Genomic DNA, 16,939 nt, shown 5'->3' with positions numbered 1-16,939 from the left:
AAATTTACTGATGGCTTTGTTTGTAGTTGCTGGTTTTGCTGGGTGAAGGTTTAGTGTTTTGGAATGTTTTATAATGTGCTAATGTTTGTAATTGCTGGCTTTGTTTGTAATTGCTGGGTGAAGGTTTAGTGTTTTGTGATTATTGGTTAATGTTTTAGTTTAGTGTTCTCTCTTTTCTAGATTTCCCTTCTCCCTGTATTTCTGCATATTGCTGAATTGGTAATCAATAAATTTGCCTTTTTGCTGTAAATCGGTACTTTACTAGGATTTTTTAAATTTGTTTCTGTAACTTGAATTTGTTGCTGAATTTGTTACTTCCCAGTCACAGAATCAGAACAGAATGCTCAGTCAGTGCTTGATTGATTGGCTTTGCTCACTGATTGTATTTGATGTTAAATTTTAAATTGATAACTTTTAAATTTTAAATTTGCACTGCCCATGTTACTGATTCACTGTTCTTTCAGTGCTTTTTGTTGTTGTTAATAATTATGATGAGCTTTGTTAAAATTTGCACTGCCTATATTACTGAGTGTTCCTTCAGTGCTCGTTGTTGTTGTTAATCATTGTGGTGAACTTTGTTAAAATTTGCACTGCCTATGTTATTGATTCACGGATTCATCCCTCTCGTCATTATTATCATAGTTTTTGATTGCGGATGGCGGCTCATGGTGGTGAGCCAAAAATCCGCCATAAAACAATGGCGGATGGCATTGCTGAAAATGGCGGAAATGGCGGATTACCTAAAAAATGCAAATATATATATACAAAAAAACATGCAGAAAAATTACAAATATAATAAACTATAAAATCTAATCCATATAATCATTTTTGTAGTCATAAGACATCCAATTAATGCAGCAAATATAATAGAAAATTCAGCAAATAAACATAAGACATAGAACATAAAAACTAAAAACTTAAAAGAAAGAGCAAAGCCATTGTCTCATCATGTCTTTAAACTAAAGAATGATGAAATAAACCATCTAAATTCTAGCTCTCATTAACTTGGTTCCCCCTTTGGAGCTGCAGGTTGTTTTCTTTTTCTATTTTGTTGTCTTCTCCTAGTATTTGCCGTCATTTCCCCCCATTGCTTCAATTCTGCAGGACTAAAAAGCCTTTGAAGAAACAGAGCCAAAATCGGGAAGGGTAAAAAAAAAAAAGAAACTATCAATCAGGGGTCTTGGATTTTTAGTCTGCATAGTGCAGTAGTGGCTACTGTATGGTGTGACTCTTGGTTGTGATTGAAACATGTGATGATACACCTTTAGCATCACAACTTCCCCATGGATGGTGTGCGCATGGCGGCACCATTATTTTCTGTTATTGAATAGAGTCCGTAATTTTGACGATATTAAACATTGAATCAAGGGGAAGCATTTCACTGTTTATGCTTCTATTGTTTGCGGTTACCCTTACTCTTTCTACAAATGTATGATAATATTCACATGTGAATTTACATGTTTGCCTCGGTCAATCACAATTCTTTTAGAATCCTTCACCTAGATATATTATGTTTTGATTCTTTGAATCATTGGATATATCTTTTGAATTTTGCAAATTTGTTTGCTTTCTTCATAGCATATGTTTAGAACTTGCTGAACAAGTGACATTAGTGACAAGTTCTTTTGCAACAGATTTCGTGGGTTCTTTTGGAAGGCGGCAAGAATAGGTAACAGTCTCCTATTTGATTTACTACTGTGTGAAGTTTCATTTTAATCTTGCATGTGCGCTTTCAAATATCTAGTTGTTTTCTTTGTTTATGCTATGGAAATGACTGGAGCAGAACGAAGGGTAGGGAAGAAGCCATATCTGCATTTGGTTTACCATGGAATTTTATCGTTTTACTTTTCCCTTTGGTTCTGTAATTTTTTTTTTTTTGCTTTGCTCCATGTGCTTGATGCTCTAAAGATTTTTCCATTTGTCAATTTATCAATATCATGTACTGCAATTCTTTAAATCAATCAGTTTATTAACCCTAGTCCAATCCTGACTTATCAAACCATAGTTAGTTGTACCGCACCTGCTTACCTTTAAACAAGAAGGATATGGATTCTTAGTGAGTGTTTATGACTTACCTTTCTTGGTTGAAAATCTAGGGATATAATAATTCATTATGATTTTATGATGGATGCAAATAGAGAAGGTTTGGATTTTAGTTGTAATCTCATTTTATTTCTGTGCTAATATTCATCTTTTACAACCTCAACCACTTCTATAGATATTTATGTATCTTTTCTATAAATCCTAGTTATTTTAGAGCATTCCTCCTTCAAAATGCATTTTAATGTCCTGTGATCTTCACAAGCAATGGCGGAACTTGAAACAAAATTTTGAGGGGCCACATAGAAGATAATTGTCAAAATATTTTTGATATGGACCCCATTTAAGATAAGCTCGTCTAATTTCATCTCTCTGGTTTGGGTGATATTATCAAATTTAAAGCCGTTTTTCAGGGTCTCTTTCCAGAAAAATGAAAAATTAAGGTCAAACTCATCAGATGTAACCTTTTGAACTTTTGAAGGTTGTATTTCACTTTTTTGTGATTTATTAAAGTAGAAGAACTATCCACAGGTGTTGATATTGTAAAAATTATATGTTCTCATTCTTAAATATTAGCCTTCCTCTTAAAAAATGCATCAATTCTTTTTTTTTTATTATTATTTTATATAAAATTTGAATATATATCCTGTAAAATATGTAAGAAGAAGTTAGAAGGACAAATATTAAAATTTATAATATTTATTGAATTTTTTTTATCAATTTATACAAATACAATAATATTAATACTTATTGAATATTCTATTATTTTTTATCATATAAAAAATTAAATTAAATAAATAGTAAAATATAAAATAATATTAAATTAAATAAATAAAAAATATCTAATTTTTTATATTTGAACTTAAAGATAGAGAGAGTGTTACTTATTGAACTTAATGAGTACTTTAAGTCATAGTAAAGTATTTAAACTAATTGAATTATCTTTTATCTTTTAAACAAGTACTACTAATTTTTTTATAAAAAGTTTGGGAGCATGCCCCCCTTGTCTGAACTAAGCTCCGCCACTGTTCACAAGGCTAAATTATGGTGGAATCCTTGAGTCCTAACTTTACCATTGTGGGGATGTATTAAGGAATATAATTTTATGTTAGATATTTATTTTGCCCAGAAAGCTCTAACATGAGATGCTACAAAGTAAGTGAGCATAAAAATATATTTGATTGGATGATAATCAGTGATTTTATCTTCTTGAGTTATTGCTGAAACAGGGGAACGATTAAGCCTGTGGGTATCCGTAGGTTGCTTTATGATGGGTGTTTCAATAATCTTCTTCTGAGCTATGATGACATGTCATCATGTCATGTTTTTCTATGTTTTTTCATACAAGAAATTGATAATTAGTGTTTAAATATTGCATTCTTTTGTACTTAAATGGTATATTTCCTTGATCTTTTAATTTTATAGGAAATCAGAAGAAAAAGAAGCAAAAAGAGCAAAAAAATAAGCTAAAAAGAAGAAAAGAATTTTAGGGCACACTTTGAAGTTGGAACACACTTTGGAGCCTTAGGCCACGCTTTTTAAAGCGTGGTCCATGACCAAATCAAGGAAGCTTCACAATCAGCACTCACAAAGCTCAGTTCACTAAGTGAACTTAGCTTTGCCGTACAAGAAACTTAGCTTGGAAGCAAGAATTTTCGCTAAGTTAAAACTTGGGCGTTTACAGCATCACCATGCCTCCTTCAAAGGGCTATAACTTGAGCTACAGACGTCCAATTGATGTGCTTTCAGTTGCGTTGGAAAGCTGACATTCAGAGCTTTCCAACAATATATGATAGTTTATATTTGGCATGAAATTAAGGTACAAATGAAAGGCATCTTTAAGGACCAAAAACAAGCAAAAATAGAACAAAGTGGCTTCACCAAGATTCGAAGGGGGAGACACAAGGAAAACAAGGAAAGCAAGAAAAGAGCGCTCAGTTCACTTTCCCAACTGAGCTTTATCGGGCTCCCACTCATGAAAATACAAGAAAAAGGCTCACAAAAGTGCTTCCACCAAGGTTCGAACTTGGAAACATGAACCAACTGAGCACTACTCTTCCCCCATCCCTCACACTTTGGCGCAACAAGAAGCACACCAAGGAGATGCCATGCGCACCTTGACACGGACAAAGGAGCTGTGACACGCACAATGGGGCACACCAAGGCAAGACATAGAGCTCAGTTCAATTTTCCAACTGAGCTCTATTGAAGATCAACTTGAACAAGGCTGGGCGCATCAAATTGGGCAACACAAAAGCACATTGGGCGCTCAGTTTGGTATTTGAACTGAGCCATCCCCTGGGAGTGTGATCCATGGTCCAAAAATCGAATTAATTCAATCCTGCACCAAAATTTAAAAGCCCATGGACATCACTTCAAGGCACAAGAACAAGTTAGCTTAGGAATTTATTTTTAATTGTAATTTGTTTAGAATTTCATTTTTCATTTTCATTTTCATTTTGTGAAAAGCCTATAAAAAGGCTAGCTCTACTAGAGAGCAGAGGGGGGTCAGCTCCATTAGAGAGCTCTCTCTTAGTTTTCATTCTTGTCTTGAATCTTGGGTTGAGAATTGAAGAAATTCTGTTTCAATCTCACCTTGAGAATTCTCTCTGTTTTCTTCTTCTGCAAACTTTCAAGTGAATTATGATTTGAATCAAAGTTCTCTTCATTATTTTCATCTTTAATTTTCCTGCATCTTGTTCTCTGTTGGATCAAGGAAGGGAGTGAGATCTAGACTTGTTTTCTAGTCTCTTTGATCCCCTGAGATCTTCACTTGTCTTTTTAGATTTCACAATTGAATTGAGTTTTCTTGCTGGTTTACTTTTCTGCTACAATTTCCTTCTCTGCAATTTTTACTTTCTGTTCCTAATGCTCTCAATTTATTTCCCTGCACTTTTGTTCATCTACACTTTACATTTGAGTTGCTGTGATTTGAATTTACTTTTCCTGCACTTTAAATTTCCTGTTACTTGTTCTCAAGATATCTTCAATTGCTTGCTTTACTGCTTTCTTTTAATTTCCAGCACCCAACCCCCTTTTACTTTTCATGCAATTTAATTCTTCTGCAATTGTTTTACGTTTTGCTTACTGCTTCCTTTAAATTCCCTGCACCCAATCCCCTTTACATTCACTGCAATTTACATTTCTTGTTGTTTAAGTTTCTGCAATTTACATTTCTTGCTCTTTAAGTTTCTGATTTACTTTCTGCACTTTAATTTTTCTTGTCATTTACTTTCTGCTGCATCAATTATCACTTACCAATGTTAGCTTGACTAAACTAATCACCCACTAAAGTTGCTTGATCCATCAATCCCTGTGGGATCAACCTCACTCATGTGAGTTATTATTACTTGATGCGACCCGGTACACTTGCCGGTGAGTTTTGTGTTGGATCGTTTTCCACACATCAAGTTTTTGGCGCCGTTGCCGGGGATTGATTTAGATTAACAATGATTAAGTGGGTGAAAAGTCTAGATTAAGCATTTTTTTTTGTTTTTGTTCTTGAAACCAAGGTGTTTGTGTTTTCGCCTCACTAAGAAATTCTCATCTCTGATATGAGTAATTTCAATTTTCATTGATGTTTACAAAATACAAATGGAGTTCAACTCATCTTATGGTCAAACAAAATTTTATGGGATATTACCCACCATCATCAATCTCTAATGATGGCTGGGAATGTCACCAAGAGAATACACATTCTGAGCACTCCAATTCATGGAGATTTGCTTCAGAGACACAAGATGAGTAAGAGAATCATATGGGATACTTCCCACCACCACAAAATGATTCAAGTCATTATTCTAATGGTGGCTGGGAGTATCACCAAGGAATGAAAGAGCATCCACCCTCACGTCCTAGTTTCTCATTTGAAAGTTCTTCATCACTTGATTATCCCTCAACACAAAGTTTCCTCCAAAATCCATACATGTCATCCCATCAATCACACAACTCATTCCACACCCCTCAACACAACTTCACCACAACACATCCATGTCAACAAAATTACTCTCAACCTTCATCTCTTGAACCAGCAGATGAGGATTACCTTCAAGCCATTGAAATACATAAAAAACTCGTGGAAAGATACACACAACCCCAATCCTGGAAAGAAATCATCCTCAAGAAGATGAATGGGCCCTTAGAGCAAACAAGGGGGAACTTAGAACCATCAAACAGTGAGGATGAAGACCAATTTGTGAGTGAGGAAGTGGAAAAATAAGAACAAAAGGTCCCTGTTGAAAGTTAAATTACAATAAAGGATGAGGGACATGAGCCAAGGATTTTACAATCACAAAAGCTACTTGAGATGACAATGAAACATAAAGATTCCCTCCAAAAGGAATTAATGAAAAATCATGAAGAAAAAATGGAGGAAGATACTCAAGAGAATTCACACTCAAGTGAAGTAAAGAAGAAAGAGGAAAGGCTCAGGGAACCACCAATACAAGAGGCTCTTGATGAAAAGAAGACTCCAACAATCACACAACCACCAAGACTTGGATTCAAGGAAGTGAAGGCAATTAACAAAAGCACCAAGAAGAGGATTGTGACCAAGCTACCAAGGATAATATTCATGAAGAATAAAGGGTCAACCACAAGCAATCCAACCCCTGGACCATTAGCAAGCAAGCTCAATCAAGCCATGTACAAAAGAAAGCTTGCTGAGAGGAAACCAAGAAAGGGGACAATAGCTGAAACCTCTCCCCCTTGAGGTCATTCCTCTTTACAAATTGGAAGAAGAGGAAGAAAGTGAAGAACAGGTAGACCGTAGGTATAATTTCTCTTCTCTGCTTTGTTTTCTTTCTTTGCTTTGTTTAAATTCAATAAATAGGCATATGGTTACATTCTAAGTTTGGTGTTGCCTTGCAACAAATTGTTTTCAATCTTTTTGGATGATTGCATCAAATCAAAAATGAAAGTGACACACCAAGATTCTAAGTTTGGTGTGCCACTTATTTTCTATGCAATTCATTCAAGCAACACTACTTGTCTGCATAATCATAATGCCTCTACAGTTTTATTTTTCTCTTTTGATTTAACACTTTTTCATTCTACTTGCTTTAGTCATTTTTCTATCTTTAATTGCTTTCATTTAATTTACTGTTTAACTGTTCTTGTTAATACTTCACCAAGACATTCTTATTCATGACAGATTCTTCACTTGGTGATTGTATTTAACATGTAACAGTTTTTCTTTTTTCATTTAGTTTTAATTCAAATAAATTGACATAGGATTGCATTCTAAGTTTGGTGTTACTATGCAACAAAAATTTGGTTCCCATATCTACTAGATACTTGCATCAATTTCAAGTGAAAGTGTCAAACTAAGTTTGGTGTGCCACTTATCTTTTATGCAATGTATTGTGCACACCTTCTTATCTATGCAATCAAAATGTCTTTGTCTCTTGTGCCTTGATTGTTATCTTTAATTCTGCTTGCTTAAAACACATGTGCTACTAACATTTCATTGTATAAGACATTCATGATCCATCTTAGCCCCATAGCCATTGTTCTAATTGTTGCTTGAGGATGAACAAGCATTCTGAGTTTGGCAAGGGAAAGGGAAGAATGGGAGGAAAATGACAACAATAGAGAAGATGAATTACAAGGTTGTAAAGTTCCTTTTCCTCTCCTTTGTTTCTAGCGCTTTAAATTGCATGATTGTCTTTATATTCTCTGTTTACATGTGTGTATGAAATAAGCATAGCTTGAATATTAATTTGTAACATGTTGCCATGCCATTATGACTACCAACTTGAGTTTTATGAGTTCAAAAGCAATAAAGCATCATGATCATAAACAAACAAGGAATTAAAGAAGAGTTTAGCATGTGCATATAAGTTTTGGAAAGCTAGTATGATTAATTGTTTCTCAATTGCACTGGATTTTATTTCATTGAAGTTTTCATCTAGTACATTTTGTGAAATCTTTTGAAATCATGAAAACCTTGAAAAAGCAAATACAAATAAAGCAAGAAAGAAAAAGGGAAAGAATGAGAAAGCTGAAGGCTCTGAGTACCAATGACAATTTCATTATTAAGTACTTGTGGTGTTTATGTATCAAGCCAAATGCTTAAAAACAAAATACTTAGAAGTAAAGGCTAGGCTCAAGTGCAAAAGTACTCCCTCAAAGCTCAAGGTTCTGAGCATCAATGATTAGAGAGTCAAGAAAAGAAAAGAAAAATGAGCTTAATGAAGTCCTCTAATTCAAATGCTTGTGGTGCTTATGTATCAAGTGGTAATACTTGAAAACAAAGCATTTAGAATCGTAGCTTTGTTATCAACTCATGGGGCAAAGCACCCAAAAGGAGAAGCTAATAAGAAAATCAAAAGCTTGTTTCAAGGAAGAAATATAAGAAAAGATTTCATAAAATAAGCTAGATAGAAGCATCAATCATTTACATTTCTTTTGTGATTGTAGCATGCATAGAAAACTAGCCTACCATGAACATTGAGTTGCTATTCTTCTTACCTTGGATTGTCAATCTTTATTGCATGATTCTTTTCTTGCTTGGGGACAAGCAAGATTTAAGTTTGGTGTTGTGATGACATGTCATCATGTCATGTTTTTCTATACTTTTTCATACAAGAAATTGATAATTAGTGCTTAAATATTGCATTCTTTTGTGCTTAAATGGTATATTTCCTTGATCTTTTGATTTTATAAATTTTGTAGGAAATCAGAAGAAAAAGAAGCAAAAAGAGCAAAAAAATAAGCTAAAAAGAAGAAAAGAGTTTTGGGGCACACTTTGAAGTTGGAACACACTTTGGAGCCTTAGGCCACGCTTTTAAAAGCGTGGCCCATGACCAAATCAAGGAAGCTTCACAATCAGCACTCACAAAGCTCAGTTCACTAAGTGAACTTAGCTTTGCCGTACAAGAAACTTAGCTTGGAAGCAAGAATTTTCGCTAAGTTAAAACTTGGGCGTTTACAGCATCACCATGCCTCCTTCAAAGGGCTATAACTTGAGCTACAGACGTTTAATTGATGTGCTTCCAGTTGCGTTGGAAAGATGACATTCAGAGCTTTCCAACGATATATGATAGTCCATATTTGGCATGAAATTGAGGCACAAATGAAAGGCATCTTTAAGGACAAAAAACAAGCAAAAATAGAACAAAGTGGCTTCACCAAGATTCGAAGGGGGAGACATAAGGAAAACAAGGAAAGCAAGGAAAGAGCGCTCAGTTCACTTTCCCAACTGAGCTTTATCGGGCTCCCACTCATGAAAATGCAAGAAAAAGGCTCACAAAAGTGCTTCCACTAAGGTTCGAACTTGGAAACATGAAGTCCAAAGCAAGGCGCTACAAATGGGGAGCTCAGTTGGTTTTCCCAACTGAGCACTACTCTTCCCCCATCCCTCACACTTTGGCGCAACAAGAAGCACACCAAGGAGATGCCATGCGCACCTTGACACGGACAAAGGAGCTGTGACACGCACAATGGGGCACACCAAGGCAAGATATAGAGCTCAGTTCAATTTTCCAACTGAGCTCTATTGAAGATCAACTTGAACAAGGCTGGGCGCATCAAATTGGGCAACACAAAAGCACATTGGGCGCTCAGTTTGGTATTTGAACTGAGCCATCCCCTGGGAGTGTGACCCATGGTCCAAAAATCAAATTAATTCAATCCTGTACCAAAATTTAAAAGCCCATGGACATCACTTCAAGGCACAAGAACAAGTTGGCTTAGGAATTTATTTTTAATTGTAATTTGTTTAGAATTTCATTTTTCATTTTCATTTTCATTTTGTGAAAAGCCTATAAAAAGGCTGGCTCTACTAGAGAGCAGAGGGAGGTCAGCTCCATTAGAGAGCTCTCTCTTAGTTTTCATTCTTGTCTTGAATCTTGGGTTGAGAATTGAAGAAATTCTGTTTCAATCTCACCTTGAGAATTCTCTCTGTTTTCTTCTTCTGCAAACTTTCAAGTGAATTGTGATTTGAATCAAAGTTCTCTTCATTGTTTTCATCTTTAATTTTCCTGCATCTTGTTCTCTATTGGATCAAGGAAGGGAGTGGGATCTAGACTTGTTTTCTAGTCTCTTTGATCCCCTGAGATCTTCACTTGTCTTTTTAGATTTCACAATTGAATTGAGTTTTCTTGCTGTTTTACTTTTCTGCTACAATTTCCTTCTCTGCAATTTTTACTTTCTGTTCCTAATGCTCTCAATTTATTTTCCTGCACTTTTGTTCATCTACACTTTACATTTGAGTTGCTGTGATTTGAATTTACTTTTCCTGCACTTTAAATTTCCTGTTACTTGTTCTCAAGATATCTTCAATTGCTTGCTTTACTGCTTTCTTTTAATTTCCAGCACCTAGCCCCCTTTTTACTTTTCATGCAATTTAATTCTTCTGCAATTGTTTTACGTTTTGCTTACTGCTTCCTTTAAATTCCCTGCACTCAATCCCCTTTACATTCACTACAATTTACATTTCTTGTTGTTTAAGTTTCTGCAATTTACATTTCTTGCTCTTTAAGTTTCTAATTTACTTTCTGCACTTTAATTTTTCTTGTCATTTACTTTCTGCTGCATCAATTATCACTTACCAATGTTAGCTTGACTAAATTAATCACCCACTAAAGTTGCTTGATCCATCAATCCCTGTGGGATCGACCTCACTCATGTGAGTTATTATTATTTGATGCGACCCGGTACACTTGCCGGTGAGTTTTATGTTGGATCGTTTTCCACACATTAAGCTACATTGTACCTCTAGTCAGTGGTGGGTTTTCTCTTTTAAACATACAAATATCGGTGGTCACGAAATTGATATTATTGCTTAATGTGTAATTTTATTCCCCATAAAAGTTTTTAAGAGTTCCCTAAACCATATAGTGACTTGTAAGGCTGTGTTGTTTTCTGTATAATAATCATAATTCGACCGCGGTAATCTTTTTGTAACTCTGATTGGCGTATTCCCTGACATGTTAATTGTTCAATGTTTAACTTGTTAAAGAAATTGAATCTTAATCTGATGGATGCTGACTTCGTGATCATTGATATTTTACCATTATCTTTGTATTTCTCTATATATAGCTTCTCAAGAACACCCTTATGTGTTGTAGACTTTTTGCTTTCTATTTTAGGGAAATTATAGATTTGTAATCTTTTGCTAAAATTACATGTTTTGATTTTTTCCTTCTTCCATGCCTTCACACCCTCCTTTCATATAAATATTATTGATCATGTTAGCATTTATGAAAATGTGTGTGTGGATTATGGGGTTGATGTTGAGGAAAGAAGCAGACACAATAGACATAATTTAGTTAATTAATACTTTATTAGAATCTAGCGTAATATTGGGCATCGGTTCTTTATTAAGTTGAATATTTCTAATAATATTTCATGAATTTGCAGGGTCATCCATTCTATGCTCTAATGCTGTTCTATATGCTAAATGATTTGCAGGACCTGGAATTAGTTTGTACTTACATATTTTTACATGAGAGCCCTATGAACTTATTCCTTGTTTCAAGCTCATTTATTAATGTACCCAATTCATTTATTAATATCTTTGTCTGTTTTCTCCAGAGCCATAAATTTATCATTGTGGAATGTCCATTTTATTTTTCTCCTAAACCTAGTTGAACTTCTTTCTTCCACTGGTTTTCTATAAACTTCGATATGTGAAAAACTAAGCCAACAGCATTTCAATTACTCTCTCTCTCTGATAATATCAGTGGTTTTCGTAATATGGTACATTTTGCGGGATGATCATTTAAGTTGGTTGGAAAGAAGGAAGAAAGTGAAAAGTTAGAGAAACGTAGGGAAAGACAAGTGAATCTTTATTCTTCCAAGATACGTGGGACGAAAGGGAAATTTTGGAATTTTTTAATAAATAAAAAAATATTTTCAAAAACAAAAGATAACAATTTTATTATTTAAAACTCAAAAAGTTAGAATTTTAAAATCTTATCAATGTTATAAAATTGTTGTTGTGAAATAATGGAGGTATTTGGATAACTTTTTCTAAAAATAAAAACTAAATATAAAAAACAAAGCATGATCAGGAGTAGCTTCTAGCCTGCTTTTGTCTTGTTAAAAGGCAAAATTAATTATTTTCTTTGTAAAAAATTTACATTTTAAGACTGAAATTTTCTTAATATGCAACTAAAATATTTAACATTTAAGAGCATGTGAAAGTAATTCTAAAATTGATATTAGGATGCATCAGTATTTAGTAATAATGTAAAAATAAGTTAATTATAGGACATTTTACTTCAATCATTTGCTTCTTCACAAAAACCAAATCTTCTGAACATAACTATATTGCAAATTTGTGTTTCATTTCATATATAGTCTTTTTATTTTTATTTATTTATTTTTCTGCACCATCAGTTTTTGATATATTATGTAGTTGATCAGTAATAATCCTGTAAAACAACGAATAAAGTTTGTGTTATGTTCAAACTGATATATTTTTAAGGAGTTCTTAAAATGAGCTAGTTCTCTATTCCATTTAAAACATTAAATTTTTAGATTGCAACATTATTTTTGTTGATATTTATGAATAAAAAATTAATTTATATAAACCTCTTTATTTCGTTTTTTAATTTGAATATGGAAGCAAAGGAAGTGTTGGACTCGCGTATGGGGAGTAGGGGTGTTTCACCTTGTTGTGGGATTAGAGGAAGTAGATTACCCAGAACAAGAAAAATGGAGGGTCCGAATTCCACGTTTCAGATTTCAAATTCCATCAGCTGCAAATCGGATCATGTCATTTGTGAAACAAAATTTCATGACCAAAGAATTCGCATAGTCCGAGTTATGTACTCTGGGTTTTTTTCAATTGTGTACTGAATTTTTTTCAACTTTTTGAACACAAATCGAAATTGTGTACTCCCACAATTTTAAAAAACACAAAAAATTACCATGTTAAAGTATATTACTCATTTTGCTTCCATATTAAAATTTTTTAGTCTCTTTATTTTGATTGGTATATCTTTAATTTCACGGAAAATTAGTAAAACCTAACCCTAAATTAAAACACTCAGATCACACCACACACACTCTCCACTCTCCAGAGGACTGCACTCACCCACGCTCACGCCCGTAACCTCAAAACTCTCCACTCTTCGCCGGTGACGGACAACTTCACAGTCGCAACGCCGTTCAGCATCATAGTTCGCAGCCACACACTTCCCCTGCTCCTCGGTTTTGTCGTCGCCCTCGTGCTCCGTTCGTCTCCATCGTCCCTCCATTTCCAACTTCGTGTCTCACTGTCGTGTCTGGTGTTCGGATTTTTCGTCCTCCCTTAGTCTCGAGTCTCAGGTAATTCTTCTAATTATTTGTTGATTTTGATTTCTTTTTGTTCTGACCTTGACTTTTTTTATTTTGGTTTTGTCTTGTTGATTCTAAATTTCTAATTTTTGTGTTCCGATTATGATTTATGGCTGTTATTCTAATTTTGGTGTTCTGATTTATGATTTTTAATTTGTTATTGATTGTTGTTTGGAACATTTTTATTTTAATATTTGACATCTCAGGTTTATAGGCAAATCTTTATCTCCTACTTTTAATGCATTACAAGTGAAAATTATTAACTTAAATAATATCTATAATAATGCAAATTTAAGATGATGTATCTAATCTTTTTTTTTTTAATTTGTCTTTTCAAATCCTAAATTCTAAATCTTACCATATTTGACTTAGTAAATAAGATTTTAAATCTAAAATAATTTAATAAGATAAGATAATAAGATAAGATAAATGCTTATGATTATGCTGTATAAAATCATTATATATTACCATAAGTCCATAACATTAGAGTAAAAATAAAAGATCCTAAAGCTGCAATTTTTCTTCACCTCAATTTAGTTTATTAGTTAATAGTAAGTTTTCATGGCTAAGAGATCAACTTCCTATTCAATAGAATTCACATGTTCTGAAAAACCATCTTTATGGCTTATAACTGAAGAAAAATCATTCCATAATAGCTTCCGTATTAATTTTTCTTGTACCAATCAAATGATCCAACAAAAAAAAATTGTCACGAAACCAACCTCTAAGCCACATATTGATGATGAATTCTCTTCTTTTACTGTCACTACTGTCAACCAAACTTTTTTTGTTCCTTGGTATAAAGTTCCTAGTCATTTGCAACCCACCACTGATGATGATAAAGAAAAATTCAAATACTTGCAAGAAACCTTCTCTTCAATGTTCTTATCATCAGAGCTATTAGATAAAATTATGCCTTCCATATGTGAATTTGCGAGGGAGATCATGAAAATGTCTAAATCTGACCGTTATGCAGGAATTTGGCCATTTGAAGTGAACCTTCGCGTCACCACATCCATTGTTGATGTCACCACATCCATTGTTGATGAAGATGACGATTGTGAATCTGTTGGAGAGAATGAGATGCCAAAAGATGATGATTGTTCGGATGAGAGCCAAGATGCATGCATATGCATGGGAGAGATAAACTGATACTATTATTAATTTTTTGAATTAATTTTTCGTTCGTTTTAGTTTATAACTATTTTGAAGTAGTGCTCCAAAGATTTTTTTTTCACTCTTTTCAAAACATTGAGTTTTTAGATTGTAACATTATTTTTGTTGATATTTATGAATAAAAAAATAATTTGTCTGAATTTACAATAGTGAATATGATAAATAGAATAATCACAATTAATAAAAAGAAAGAAAGAAAGAAAGAAAGAAAGGAATATGAAAATCAAAACAAGCCAGCAACCCGGAAAGATGAATGCTGGAGCACGGAGAGGATCGCGGCTATGGAAACCGAATTTGATGGCTGAAATGCGCGAATTTCAATAAAACAAAGTCGGAAGCATTGGATGGCAGCAGAACCGCAAAGAAACAGAAGCAAATAAAACTCTTTGCTATGATAGATGTTTTGATAATTAAATCCAATGGTTGCTAAATCTTTTTAGAAGGCGATTTAGACCTAAAAAAGCCTTTGAAGAAAACAAGAAACTATACAGTCCATAGGAAACAGGGGTCTTGTATTTAAGTCTGCATAGTGCAGTAGTGGCTCCTATATGATGTGACTTCTTTTGTGATTGAAACATGAGATGATACACCTTTAGCATCACAGCTTCCCCATGGATGGTGTGCACATGACGGCACCGTTCCAATCAAGGGAAAGCATTTCACTGTTTATGCTTCTATTATCTGCAGTTAGCCTTACTCTTTCTATAAATGTTTCATAATATTCACATGTGAATTTACATGTTTGGCCAATCACAATTCTTTTAGGATGCTTCACCTAGTTATATTTATTATGTGTTGTAGACTTTTGCCTTATAGGGGTAAAAATGTAAATAAATTGAATGTTCTTAATGAATATTTTTATATAAATGAAAACAGCTAGTATCAATTTACATATGTTGGTGGTAAATCGAATCACTCTCACTCGATTTAGTAGAATTTCATGCGAATCGAATGGGTGTTATGCATATAGTTTGTCAATTCTAATTAATCAAATGTGCTCAATTCGATCTACTTAGTAATGCGAACTACACTATAAATCGAACATGATTGCTTCGATTTACTACCATTCTACCAAAAGATATAAATGGATGTAGGCTAATTCGATTTACTAGGGTGTAAATATAAGTTAGAATGTGAATTCCATAGCATAAATCAAATCCATACAATTATTTTGATACACCAACAATTATATCTATATGGAGCCAATGCTAAATCGAATTCAATTAATTCGATAATACTAGTCTATGAAAAAAAAATTTGCATTTTATAAAATTTAAAATTTTTTATTATGTAATTGATTAGTAACAAGTACATTACAAATTTTTATAGTACTCATCATAACAATGTTTAATTTAAAAATTATTATTAAAATTTTAGTTGTACTTATTACAAAATAAATAATTACAATAATTTTTTTATAAAATTTCTTTAAAAGATGTCACGAGTACAAAAAAAATTTTCTTGAACCAATTTACATAGATTGGACTCACAAATTTTTATAGTACTCATAAAATTTTCTAAGAAATGTTCACATTTTACAAAATTATTTACAACAACAATAATAATAATAATAAGGAGGTTTAAAGATATTTTATTATATTAGGTTAAAAAATTAAATTATTTAAATAAATAATTCAGTGTTTAGAAGTCCAGCATTAGAATAATTTTTTGAAAAGTATTTATCATATCATAAATTTATAATTATATAAATATGTGAAGGATTTATTTTTTAAATTACGTTTCTAAATTGACTGGCTTTTAATATTATTAGATTGTCTTATTTTTAAATCGGTCAATTCATTTTATATTTATATATTGTTATAATTTTTAAAAGTTTTATTATAATTATTCATATTTTGTAACGAGTACAACTAAAATTTTAATAACAATTTTTAAATTAAACATTGTTATCATGTAACTATATAAAAATTTATAATGTATTCGTTACTAACCTATTACATAATAAAATTTTTTAGATTTTATAAAATTCAATTTTTTTCATAGACTCGTATTATCGAACTAATTGAATTTGATTTAGCATTAACTCCATATAGATATAATTGTTGGTGTATCAAAATAATTGCATGGATTCGATTTATGCTATAGAATTTACGTTCAACTGGTATTTATATACGCTTTGCACCCTAATAAATCGAATTAGCCTACATCTATTTATATTTTTTGGTAAAATAGTAGTAAATCGAAATAGCCAAATTCAATTTATAGTGTAATTCGTATTACTAAGTAAATCGAATTGAGTTACTAAGATAGACAAAATACATGCATAAATCGAATGAAATCTATTCCATTTGTATGAAATCTTTTGATTTATATAAAAATCTTTATAAGGGACATTTACGTAACATTTTTTTATTTGGGGGATCTAGGTAATATCAAGCTTCAATTGGTTTATTTACATTTCTTTCTATTTGTATTG

At 32.7% G+C, this 16,939-nt stretch overlaps 1 protein-coding gene across 2 annotated transcripts in view; it reads left to right on the top strand.

The window, feature by feature from the left end:
- The window catches only part of LOC107623457 (uncharacterized), a 54,406-nt gene continuing 37,467 nt past the window's right edge, over nt 1-16,939 (top strand). The window contains exon 1 of one of the 2 annotated variants that reach the window (XM_088506293.1): nt 1-123. The gene's annotated coding sequence lies outside the window, so the exon portion shown is untranslated. Of the gene's footprint in view, nt 158-16,939 lie in introns of both variants that reach the window. The other variant, XM_016325721.3, reaches the window with a different exon arrangement.

Source organism: Arachis ipaensis, chromosome B10 (genome assembly GCF_059453495.1).
Source record: "Arachis ipaensis isolate K30076 ecotype BB chromosome B10, ASM5945349v1, whole genome shotgun sequence".
Lineage (NCBI taxonomy): Eukaryota > Viridiplantae > Streptophyta > Magnoliopsida > Fabales > Fabaceae > Arachis > Arachis ipaensis.
Note: the sequence above shows the minus strand (reverse complement) of the source record. Positions and strands in the feature narration are given on the sequence as shown.